Source organism: Erythrolamprus reginae, chromosome 1 (assembly GCF_031021105.1).
Source record: "Erythrolamprus reginae isolate rEryReg1 chromosome 1, rEryReg1.hap1, whole genome shotgun sequence".
Taxonomy (NCBI): domain Eukaryota; kingdom Metazoa; phylum Chordata; class Lepidosauria; order Squamata; family Dipsadidae; genus Erythrolamprus; species Erythrolamprus reginae.
In genome coordinates, this window is record NC_091950.1 from 184,993,600 (window position 1) to 185,005,784 (window position 12,185).

A 12,185-nucleotide genomic window follows, 5' to 3' on the forward strand; every position below is an offset into this window, starting at 1 on the left:
AAGGGAAAAATGTTGGGGGTTAGGGGATGATACTACGGAGTCTGGTAATGAGTTCCATGCTTCAACACCTCGATTACTAAAGTCATATTTTTTACAGTCAAGTTTGGAGCAGTTAATATTAAGCTTGAATCTGTTGTGTGCTCTTGTGTTGTTGTAGTTGAAGCTGAAGTAGTCTTTGATAGGCAGGACATTACAGTATATGATCTTGTAGGCAATACTTAGATCATGTTTAAGGTGTCATAGTTCTAAGCTTTCAAGACCCAGGATTGTAAGTCTAGTTTCGTAGGGAATTCTGTTTCGGGTAGAGGAGTGAAGGGCTCTTCTGGTGAAGTATCTTTGGACATTTTTGAGGGTGTTAATGTCAGAAATGTTGTATGGGTTCCAAACAGATGAGCTGTATTCTAGGATGGGTCTGGCGAAAGGTTTGTAAGCTCTGGTAAGTAGTGTGAGATTTCCAGAGCAGAAGCTACGTAGGATTAGATTAAAAACTCTTGAGGTATTCTTGGTGATGTTGTTGCAGTGGGCTTTGGCACTTAGATCTTTAGTAATTAATATTCCAACGTCCTTGACCAAGTGGGGATTATCTGTGATAATTTGTTTATTTAGTTTGTATTTGAAGTTCTGATTCTTTTTGCCGATGTGTAAGACAGAGCATTTGCTGGTTGAGATTTGGAGTTACCATGTATTGGACCAGTCAGAAACTGAGTCTAGGTCTTTTTGTAGAATAGTTGTGTTTTCAGTGGTGTTGAAGAGTTTTACATCATCTGCAAAAAGAACACAGTTGCTTGTGATGAGATTGCAAAGGTCATTGATGTAGAGAATGAAGAGCGTAGGTCGCAGTACGCTACCTTGGGGGACACCGCTTTTAATAGGGACATATGGAGCTTCCTATTTTGACCACTTGTTGCCTGTTTGATAGGAATGCAGTAATCCAGCCGTGGAGGGATCCTGAGATGCCATAGAATTTGAGTTTTAGAAGTAGTTTGTCGTGGACCACTGAATCAAAAGCTTTGCAGAAGTCAATATAAATTGCATGTATAGTTTTTCCTTGGTCAAGATGAGTTGTCCATATGTTTTTGCAGTGGAGGAGCTGTAGGTTGCAGGATAGTTTTTTCTGAATCCAAATTGTTTGTTAGCAGATTATTAGTTTCTAGGTGGAGAGTAATTGATTGGTTTATAATTGATTCCATAACTTTACATGGGACGCAGCATAGTGATATTGGTCTGTAGTTGACGAGAAGAGAGGCCTCTCCTTTTTTGAAGATGGGGATGACCATAGCTTTTGACCATAATTTAGGAAGTGTGCTGGTTCGGAGGCTGTTTTTAGCCTTGCAAAGCTCATTTCAGAGGCTGTTTTTTTCAGCCTTGCAAAGCTCCTTTGAGAGGTTGCAAAGCTCTGCTTCAGAGGTTGTTTTTAGCTTTGCAAAGCTGCATTTCAGAGGCTGCTTTTTCAGCCTTGTAAACCTCTCTTGGAGAGGTTGTTTCAGCCTCCAAAAGCTCCGTTTGGCGGGGCTACATTTGTCATATAAGATGCACCCATATTTTCACCCTCTTTTAGGCGAGGAAAGGTGTGCTTTATACTCTGAAAAATATGGTCAAATGATTAATAAGATGAAGAGGAAATATGATCCTCTCCTTGTCTTTCAGGAGAAGCCACAATGCAAGGAGGACAAAATTATACTAGTGTACAATTCACATCATTTGCCATCCTGCGCACATTATGTACCTATGAAGTTTTCTGTACTTTTGGGATGCAAAAAGTTTTCCATAGTTGCAAATGGAAAGTGCCCAGAGGCCAGTTTCTGTGCTTCAAAGCAGGTCACCCATCCTACTTCTGGTATTCTTTTTCATAAGACGTAGCACAGTGCACGACTCACTGGTTTCCTTGGCAGGTTAATATTGGAATGAGAGAACTGTATAAAGATACAGTTTTATAAAATGTTCTGTTTTACAACTAACTTCCATTAATTAAGTCATTTTTAAAAGTAAGGGTTCTCAGACATTGCTTGCAGTGTCCAAATAAAAGATAACTTTGTCTTAAATGTGTCCTACCTTTCAATAAAAACAAAGGACCAGCCTTTCCATAATTTAACAATTATTGATTTGAGTTGTAGTCCCAGGTGTAGAGTCACAAAAAGGATTTCCAATGTCTGGCAGATAAACATGTCAATTGTGATATTTCTAAAATTCTGTTTATACAACTATGGATTAGAAAAAAAATATTTTTGAACATGCTTTCTCTAGTTTTCTACTGTACCTTTGTTGCTATGGGTTACAGAATTGTCCAACTCAATAATAAAGGCTATGGCCACCTTGATAGAAAGGACTTATATGGTTCCTTTCAATGTAATTGTTCCTACTTTCTTTTCCAATTCCACATTCTGCCATCACTCAGGAAAGGAACACATGCATGGAGTAACATTATAGGAGGTCTGACTGCCTTCTGAAACAAAGGGGAATTGAGAAGACAAATACCTAAACCAGATACATTAAAACAAAGTAAATCCAATCACTGGGTCAATCAAAAAAATTATTTAAAAGCTTAAATATCCATAACATAGCCAAATATTTCAAAATTTGAAAGTATACAGGGGGAAAATTGTCAGCAATCTTGTTGCAGAAGAGACGGAGTAACGACTCGGACACAAGAGCTGGATTTAAACTTGGGTCATTTTTATTATAATAAATTTGCATAATTTATTAATTAAATTAGCATAAATTAGCATAAATTTGCATAAATCAACATACTTAACTATGACCCGGAACCAATGGACCTGCAGGGTCAAACAAACACTTCCGGGGCGGAAATGACGTAAAAGGTCAACATTCCTGGGCAACTATGGGCGTAATCGATGCTGGTCCAGGTGAGGGACCTCTCCCTCACCTGAGACCCTGCCATACACTCGCATGAGGGGGGTCCCGCCGGCTCACCCCTACCCTGGGACTTCAATAGCGGGACCCAAAGACAGGTTCCCCCCAAGTGCGCAGGTAGCACCCACCATGGTCTTGGAGAGAACCTGTCAATCATCCCCAAAGATGCCCAAGGGAGAACGCGCAGTTGCTGAAACCACCCAGATTTCCGCCCCTAACCTGCCACGGAGCGGGGGTCAGATCTCTATCTTGGCCCCCCGACTCCCCCCTCTATCTGCGCCAGCTCACGCAGAGACCTCTGCAGGTCCTGTAAGAAAATGGCGTTCCCCTGTTCTGACAGGTGAACGCCATCGGCCCGGTAAAGCCACGGCCGATCTACAGTGATGAGGGGATGGGCAACTACAATCCCCCCTAATTCTTTGACAGTTTTTCCCACGGCCTTATTCACCCTACGTCTAACCCGGTGGATGGCCCTAAGGGAAATGGCGTCCCTCCAAACGATCCGTGGGAGGATCTCTGACCACACCACTTGCGTGGTGGGCCATAACGTGCGAAGCCGCCGCAGGTCTTCGCGCGCCTGGACGATCAACGGTAGGCCGCCAAGCAGGCATAGGTCATTGCCACCGAGGTGCAAGACCAGCCATCTGGGTGCGGCTATGGGCTGCCGACCACCCAGTCCCATCTGGGCGCGACCCTGGGTAGCCGCCCGCCCAGCAGCGCCGGGTACCGCCCTGAGATGCTGCGTACCCAGCAGCGTCGGTAGGAGGCCCTCCCACCGCATACCCCTCCGGCCCATCCAAACAACATTGACCCACCGTCCCAACGACAGCTGGGTCCCGATGGCACTTCTGGCTGCTGAGCGGCCGGCCCAGAAGACCATGCTGTGGCCACACAGCAGCGCCGTCGGTTTCTGCCTGGACTGGGAACCTGGAAGAGGACACACACAGAGAGGTTACCTAGCCTAAACCCTGCCCCGGATCCTCAGCGGGCCTAACATAACCCAAATATGCCGCTGACCGCCAGCGGCCGATCTCCTGAATCCGTTGGGCCGGGAGACCAGAAAGTGCCGCGCTAGTGGCGGCGCCGATACGGAACGAATGCGTTCCATAGCCGGCGGGATCCATGCCTACCTGAGACATAGCCTTAGACACTATCGCCCAGAATTGATACCGGGTCAGGGGGGAACCATCCTGGTGTATAAAAAGGTACCCACGCCCTGACCCGCGCAGAACACAAAATTGCTGCAAAGCAGCCACCGGGCAAACAGACTTATCGGTGGCTGCGCTAAGTTCAAGTCTAACCCCTCTGTGTAACTGATCTGTCTTGGAGTGTCTCACCAAAAGAGAGACACCCCCCTGTCTAAAGGTCAGATCAGCGAGCTGGAAGGCGCGGAGCGACAAGTCAGACTGTGAAGAGGCCATTGCCTCGCTGACCCTGAGGGCCCCAAAAAACATAACGCAAGTCGCTGCCCTGAACAGCCGAGCCTCGTAAGGAGAGGCACACAGACTGCCAAATGTCTGATTAATCAGAGACAGCTGCTGAACCGTCAGGGCCCGACGAGTGTCAGAGGGGAACCCCTGTCGCTCCCTCACCCAACCTTCCAGCATCCTCCGGATGCGAAAATCACCCGTAAAATCACCAAACCCCCCCGCCTTGGACAGAAAGGCGAGGCCGGCTAACCTAGCCCTGATAGTCCTCACTGAAAGGCCACGCCCCTTCAGCAGGACACAGAATTCAGCTAGGTGCTCAACCGGGGCAGGCCAGCAATGGGGGTAACCCTTACCCAGCCTGAAATCCCCAAACTCCTTACCTGCACGCTGATAAGCTCGCAGGGTGCTAGGAGCTACCGATAAGGCGATCGCCCTGGAGGCCTCGTCTCTCCAGCTCTCGAGAGCCCGCCCAGGCTCCACAGGTGGGCTGGAAACACCTCTGGCGACTCTCGGGCCCACGGGGCCAGGGTCCGAAACCTGGACAACTGACCACGGGACAAGGCGTCAGCCACCCCGTTATCTAAACCAGGGACGTGCCTAGCCAAAAACAAGGCGTTCAAAGACAAGGACCTGTGCACAAAATGGCGGACAAGCCGCATCACCCTATCACTCTTGGAGGACAGGGCGTTCACAACATGGACAACCGCTAGATTGTCACACCAAAAATGCACAGTCTTATCCCTGAACTGCTCCCCCCAGAGCTCTAAGGCCACTATTAAGGGGAAAAGCTCCAAAAAAGTTAAGTCCTTAACCAATGAACAGGCACTCCATTCCGGAGGCCATGCCGACCAGCACCACTGGTCACCTAGCACTACCCCAAAACCGCAAGTCCCTGCGGCGTCGGAACACAGCTGCAGCTCCGCTTCCAAAAGAAGCTCCTGCCGCCAAAACGACAACCCGTTAAAACGTTCCAAAAACTCCCGCCACACACAGAGGTCAGCCCTGACCCCTGCACATAGGCGGGTACGATGGTGGGGCAAACTTAGCCCCTTCATCGCATCATACAACCGGTGAGAAAAAGCCCTGCCAGGCACCACTACCCGACAGGCAAAATTAAGAATCCCAGCTAACTCCTGGAGCTGCCGAAGAGTAACCTTCCTGCAGCCCAGGACCGCCTCAAGCTTGGACCTGATTTTAATCAACTTATCCAGGGGCAATCTGGAAGATTGCTCCACTGAATCCAATTCAATACCAAGGAAGGTAATCCTGGTGGCAGGGCCTTCGGTCTTCTCGGAGGCTAAAGGCACCCCCAATTGAGCACAAAGGGCTTCGAAGTCCCGCATCAAAGCAAAGCATTGCTCCGATTGCGCAGGCCCGGCCATCAAGAAATCATCAAGGTAATGAACGACGGACCCCAGGCCACTCCGCCTCCTGAGCACCCACTCGAGGAAGGTACTAAAGCTCTCAAAAAGGGAGCAGGAAATAGAGCAGCCCATCGGCAATGCCCTATCCACATAAAACCCACCTTCGAAATGGAAGCCCAGCAGCTCGAAGTCGCCTGGGTGAATGGGGAGGAGCCGAAATGCCGACTTAATGTCGCATTTACCCATAAGGGCCCCCACCCCACACTCCCTAACCATAGCCACGGCCGCATCAAAGGATGCGTACCGGACAGATCAAAGCTCGTCAGGAATGAAATCATTCACTGACTCCCCTTTCGGAAAAGACAAATGGTGAATCAACCTAAATTCACCACTCGCCTTTTTGGGGACCACACCCAAGGGGGACACACGAAGATTCGGAAAGGGCGGCTCCGGGAAGGGCCCAAGGACCCTGCCCTCAGCCACCTCCTTTCGAATCTTAGCCCGTACAATGTCTTCATGTCCGACAACCGACCTGAGGTTGTCGGACATGAAGGCCCTCCTAATACCCACATAAGGGATCCTAAATCCCTCAGAGAAGCCCCTCAAGAGCAACTCGGCTCTCGGGCGAGGGTGGTAGTCGAACAACCAACCCTCGAGCACAGACACCCTAATTGGACTGGGCCCCTTTTCCCCCAGCTGGTGGGGGAGGTTTACCTGGACCCCCGCCCTTCTTCTCCGCCCCTTTCTTGGGGCGGGGACAGACTGAAGCTGCATGGGACCCCCCACAATTCCCGCAGGCATGCTTGTATTTACAAAAGGGACGAAAACACGCCCCCTTTGCAGCAAACTCATGACAAGCGGGCGAGGCCCCCTTGCCAGCCACACCCGGAGTCGCCTTGGCCGGCGAAGCCGCGCCAGGCTCCTCCTCCATAAAGTGCCCACTATCCGTGCGCTCACACCCTTCCTTCCCGGACATATGCGTGGCCCGGAACCACAGGTCCGGGACCACCATATCCCAAGGCAAGTTAGGCTCCACCGACATCCTCATGCGGAAACCCTTATCATAATGGCGCCAGATGGTGCCCTTATATTCAAAGTGGGCCCTGGCAATCAAGTCTATGTACTTAAACATGGCAGAGGCCATAGCCGGCTGCCGTTGGATCACCACCGACCCATAGGTAAGAAAGGCATACAGCCAGGAGCTGAAGCATTTCGTTACCTTGGTCTTCTTCGTTTTCTCCCCCGGGACAATCTCTTTCTCCTGCTTGGGAACCTCACGGTTCAAAAGCGAAAAGAGATCCACGTACTCGCCCCGCCAAATAGCCTCCTTGACCGACGGGTTAAGGTGGCATCCTAGAGGGGTGGACGGCAGCCCGCACGGTATGGCCCCCGCTTTAATACAAGCAAAGGGGTCCCACACCGAGTTGGCTGCCACGCCAAAAACCCCCGCCCCATGAGGGTAGGGGAAAACCGGGAGCGGGGGCATGACAGGAGGGGCCGGAGGAACCCACCCCCCTGCCCCTGGCACCGCTGGTGTCCCCGCAGGACCCGTCCCGGACAGCGGAGCAGTGCCGGCCGCCGACTGCCCCGGAGGAGGAACCGGCGGAGCCCACACCTGCCCGCAGGTGCCCGCGGGGGACCCCAAAAAGCTGGACCCACTCCCGACCCCCGCCGGGGGAAAACCCGGGGCGGGGGGAGGAAGAAAAGACAGGGATGTGGTGTGTGGTGCAGCCTCACCTGCCCCGTACGGGGTTGAAGACATCCACGGGGGGCCCAATGGTGTGGGGCCCGGGAAAGCCGCCATCGGCCCTGCAGGGGCCTGCCGTCCGAACGGAGCCGGCTGCCCAGCCTGGGCCGCCGCCGGATCTCTCCCCAACGCCGCGGGCACTTGATCGCTGGACACTCCGGGGACCGCACCGCTCCTCCACTGCTCGAGCTCATCGAGCCTCTCCAACACCCTGGCCCAAGACATAGCAGGAGAAAAATCAGGTTGAGGGGCAGGAGGCAAGGAGACCACCCCCCCCTGTTCAGGGACCACCCCAGCAGTCCCCTCCCTGCTGGCCCGGGCCCGGGCAGAAGGCCTAAGGGCCCTCCTGGGGCGCGCTGCTGGCGGAGCCATAGGAGCAGTGGCAGGCCTCTTTTTAGGAGCCATCACACTTTCCCCTTATGGAGGCAATAAGCCACTAAAACCACCTAGGCCGAAACCCCCAGCACGAGTGGCAGGCCCAACTCCCCCCACAGGGCCCTACCTAGGGCCTGGGAGCCCCTGCTACCCCTATTAACCCCTGTATTGGGTATAATACGTACAATTATATATATATATATAGCACAGTATTTATTGTTTAATGTATTATTATGATAGCAAGCCTCCCTGCGCAGGCAGGCCTTAGAGGCCTGCAATCCAGGAACACCCACCGCCCAAGACCGGGGGCCCAAACCCAACACCCCCACCGCGCCCTCCTCCCAGCCGGGAGGAGGTTACCAGTCCCCCTCGGGCCCGAGGGGGATCGCTGAAGACAGCTCCGGTGAAAGGAGTAAGGCCTCAACGACGTCTTGAAGCAAGAGAGTATTCAAAGCACTTTTCGCCCCCTCGGTAGGCCACAAAATGGCGGCCGCAACACGAGGGAGACACAAAATGGCGGCCGAGCAGCACCAAAGAAGTGTCTGCTCAGGCAACCAGGTCCGGGCGAAAAGGCTGTTTCCCGGCCTGCTGCCCCTTAAATAGGGCCAGCAGGCCCCGCCCGGACCCGACGTCATGCCCGGCCACGTGGGCAGGGCATTCCCGGCCGAAATCTCGTCTCGCGAGATTTCGGCCGAAAACAAGATGGCGGCCGCCATCTGAAGGGTCCGAGTCTGCCCGGCCCTTCAGCAACATCGCCGTGGGGCCGGTGAGTCAGCCGGCGTTATTATTTCTTTTATGTATTAGATATATAAAACAAAATTGTTGTTTAGCAATTAATTTTGGATTCATGATTTGGGTGATAAGAGTGAAATCAACAAAGATCAAGATTCAGGTAATAACATAGAATATAGCAATGTAAACGTGAAATTAGTAGGCTGATAAAACAAAAGTAAAATTAGAAAGCTGTAGCAATAATGCCAATGAGCAGTTGGCAAGTGTATAAATCATTCAAGATACAACTGTAACTATGAATGACGTTTGTAAACATGTTTTGTTTTTGTTCTTGTTTATGTCTGTTTTGTGGGGGAGGGGTCTGTATTTTTTTAAATGTAAGTAATTAATAAATATATATTTTTTTAAAAAAAAGCAAAGTAAATCAAGGTTGAATTAGACATCAGAAGAAGGTTGAATTGGACAATGTTTTTAAGGATCTTCTGGATCGATAGGTCCCCAATAACCAGCATGTTTACTGATTACATATTGTACATTAGTTAATAATCTCCACTTATAAGTAAATTATAAGACAGAATTTGTTTCCGCATTGGTTCTTATCATATTCATCATAGATAGGGACCCACATTTACACTTATTAAAATGTTAACTATAGCCTATGTATTCTGTGTGACTTTCCTTAGAAATCATTGTATATCAGGGAGACTGTGCTTTCACGCTGATTGAGACGCAAGGCTCAAGTCAAGACCAAATTCATAAGAAGAAACATACATACTATTAGATGCTGCATTGTCCTGCGTTATGACTGGGTCTTATGTTTAGATTTGTAAGGGAAAGCGATCTATTGTACCCAGAGGGTCAGTATTAACATCAGTTAGAGCTGTGCAATGCTTTGGATTCAATCCCAAAAAGATACTTTTGTGCATCAGGTATGAATGCAATACTATGTCTTTTCTGGGGATGATATAGCATTTGCGAAAGCATAGGAGAATTTGTAAAGAATAGAATAGAATAGAATAGAATAGAATAGAATAGAATAGAACCAAACTGAACAGAACTGAATTGAACTGAATTTTTTATTGGCCAAGTGTGATTTGACACAAAAGGAATTTGTCATTGGTACATATGCTTTCTATACATAAAAGGAAATATATTTTTGTCAAGAATCATGAGGTACAACACCTAAAGATTGTCATAGGGTACAAATAAGCAATCAAGAAACAATCAATATTAATATAAATCGTAAGGATACAAGCAACAAGTTACAGTCATACAGTCATAAGTGGGAGGAGATGGGTGACAGGAATTATGAGAAAACTAATAGTAATAGTAATGCAGCCTTAATGAATAGTTTGACAGTGGTGAGGAAAATATTTATTTAGCAGAGGGATGGCATTTCGGGGGGAAACTGTTCTTGTGTCTAGGAATAGTGTTTTGAAAAAAATAGGAAACAAAAAAAGCACATTAATGCTTTTTTTAGCCTGGAGAAAAAATGAGGATAGAATTACCACCAAAAAGAATGCAAGCCATCTACAAGCTCTGTTTAGCCATAGTTTGGAACTTCAAACTTAACTTTACTTTGGTTGCAAATAAATGTATGTTCGCCTTTTCAAGTGAGCCAATGTGATGCACTCTGATCGGTTCACAGTCAGTCTTACACTGACTTGAAGTAATCACATGAAGGTGTCCTTACTACTTGTCAGCACATTGTCTGCTTCTGCAAGCATTTGTATAGACGTTGTATTTCATCAGCCCATTCATTCTCTCTGACCCGTGCATGTCTAAGAGAAGATCTGTAGCAGTAAAATGGTTGGAATCATTCCATCTTCAGCCGATGTTTCAAAACGCCATGAGAGAACACAGAATTGCTTGCAAATTAACTGCCTCGGCTGGCTTGCAACTAACTTAGCTTTCAGACTATATTATTTTGAAGGTCAGCAGCATCAAAGGGGTACAAAAAGTAAATAAATTTTTAAAAAATCTTTTAAAAGATTTTCGGTGAAGAGAAGTGGGAAATTCCACAGAGAATTTCTTCCCAAAAAGGTTCTTAAAAAAACTGAAATAGGAAAGTGTTCCATTTGCTCTGCTGCTGGGGCCGTCTTCCATTTCAGAAAATATACAGTGTTGCCTCGCCACTTCGTGGTTCATCTTTCATGGATTTGATGCATCACGGTTTTTTATATATTATATTTTATACATGTACGCATGCACAGTCAGGGCCTCATGGTTTCTGCCTTAGCCGGTGGTATCTGCTGGAACTGGTGGCAGGTGAGTGGCTGGGCGGAGGGAGGCCTTGGCGGCCGGGATTCTAGGGCTGCCAGGGGGTTGGGAGTCTGTGGTGGAGCCAAGGAGGAAGGCTCACCATCCTCTGCCTCGGCAGCTTTTCTGCTCTGGACAGGACGATAATAATAATAATAATAATAATAATAATAATAATAATAATAATAATTATTATTATTATTATTATTATTATTATTATTATTATTATTATTAATTATGGAAGACTGTATCAACCTTGAACTGGTCAGAATCGAACTGCTGAACTCCTGGCACTGGCAGTCAGCAGAATTAGCATGAAGAACTGCATTCTAACCTCTGCACCACCACATCTTTTAGATAATCGATACATCTTGCTCCAACCTACCTCACATTGCTATTGGATTGTTGCTGATATTATTTTCAATTTCTCTGAAGGAGGATGTATCCATGTTTGTACAATTGAGACATACATGGTTCTGTGAACCATACAGTATATCTGTATTAGTGACTTTGTTTCAAAAGCTTTCATCTTAATGCATTAAGCTGAGAACCCAGTGAAATCATCTTGGATAATAGCTCAAACCACATAATTTCAGGATCCTGCTTACATGTCTCAAGTTTCCAGGAGCGGTTTTGGCTCAGTAAAAACAGCCGCTGATAGAAACACGTGCCTTAAAATATTGGTTGGGCGAGAATATAAAGCAATGCTTTATGCACCCCCAGTTTCAACACCCAAATAAAGCGCTCAGGTTTATATTTCTTAATTAAATCCAAGTTGGTACATTATTTCTTGGAAGCGGGGAACTGCAGCTCAGCAATTGTGCTAACTGACAATGTCAACTCTGTGGGAGATCAGATTATCTGTTAGCGAAGTAAAAGGGAAAGTTTCCTTGGAAAAGAGCCAGCTTTCAGATGAGGGGAGTGTGTGTATGTTTAAAGCCTTGGAAGTTACTGTAGCCAGAGAAAAGATTAATAATTTTCACATGTGAGATTCTTGGCAAGCAGGATGCAGCTGTAAAGAATTAGCCCCCCTTGAGAGATGTAAAAACACCGAGCAGCTGAGGTAAAAAAATAATATTTTTTTAAAAAGAGGATAGGTTAGTAGAAAGTAAGGCTGGTACAGATGTCCTAGAAGAGAAAATGTATAAAGTGGGTTTGGGGATTAGAATGCGACTGAAGCATGAACTCGTCCTCAGTAATATTTCGGATGTGGATAAAAAGAACAACCCAAAGATGAAATAAACTGACTGGCTGTGATTCAGCCTTCAGAACTGTAATGGTAAACATGTTCTACCTCAGCATTTCCTTGGGAAAGAGGGGACCGGGCACTGTGGCCTCCATTTAACATTAAACAGCAAAGGCTTTGCTTTGGAGAGGCTACGAAGTGGCCTCCTGCCCTTCTTGAAT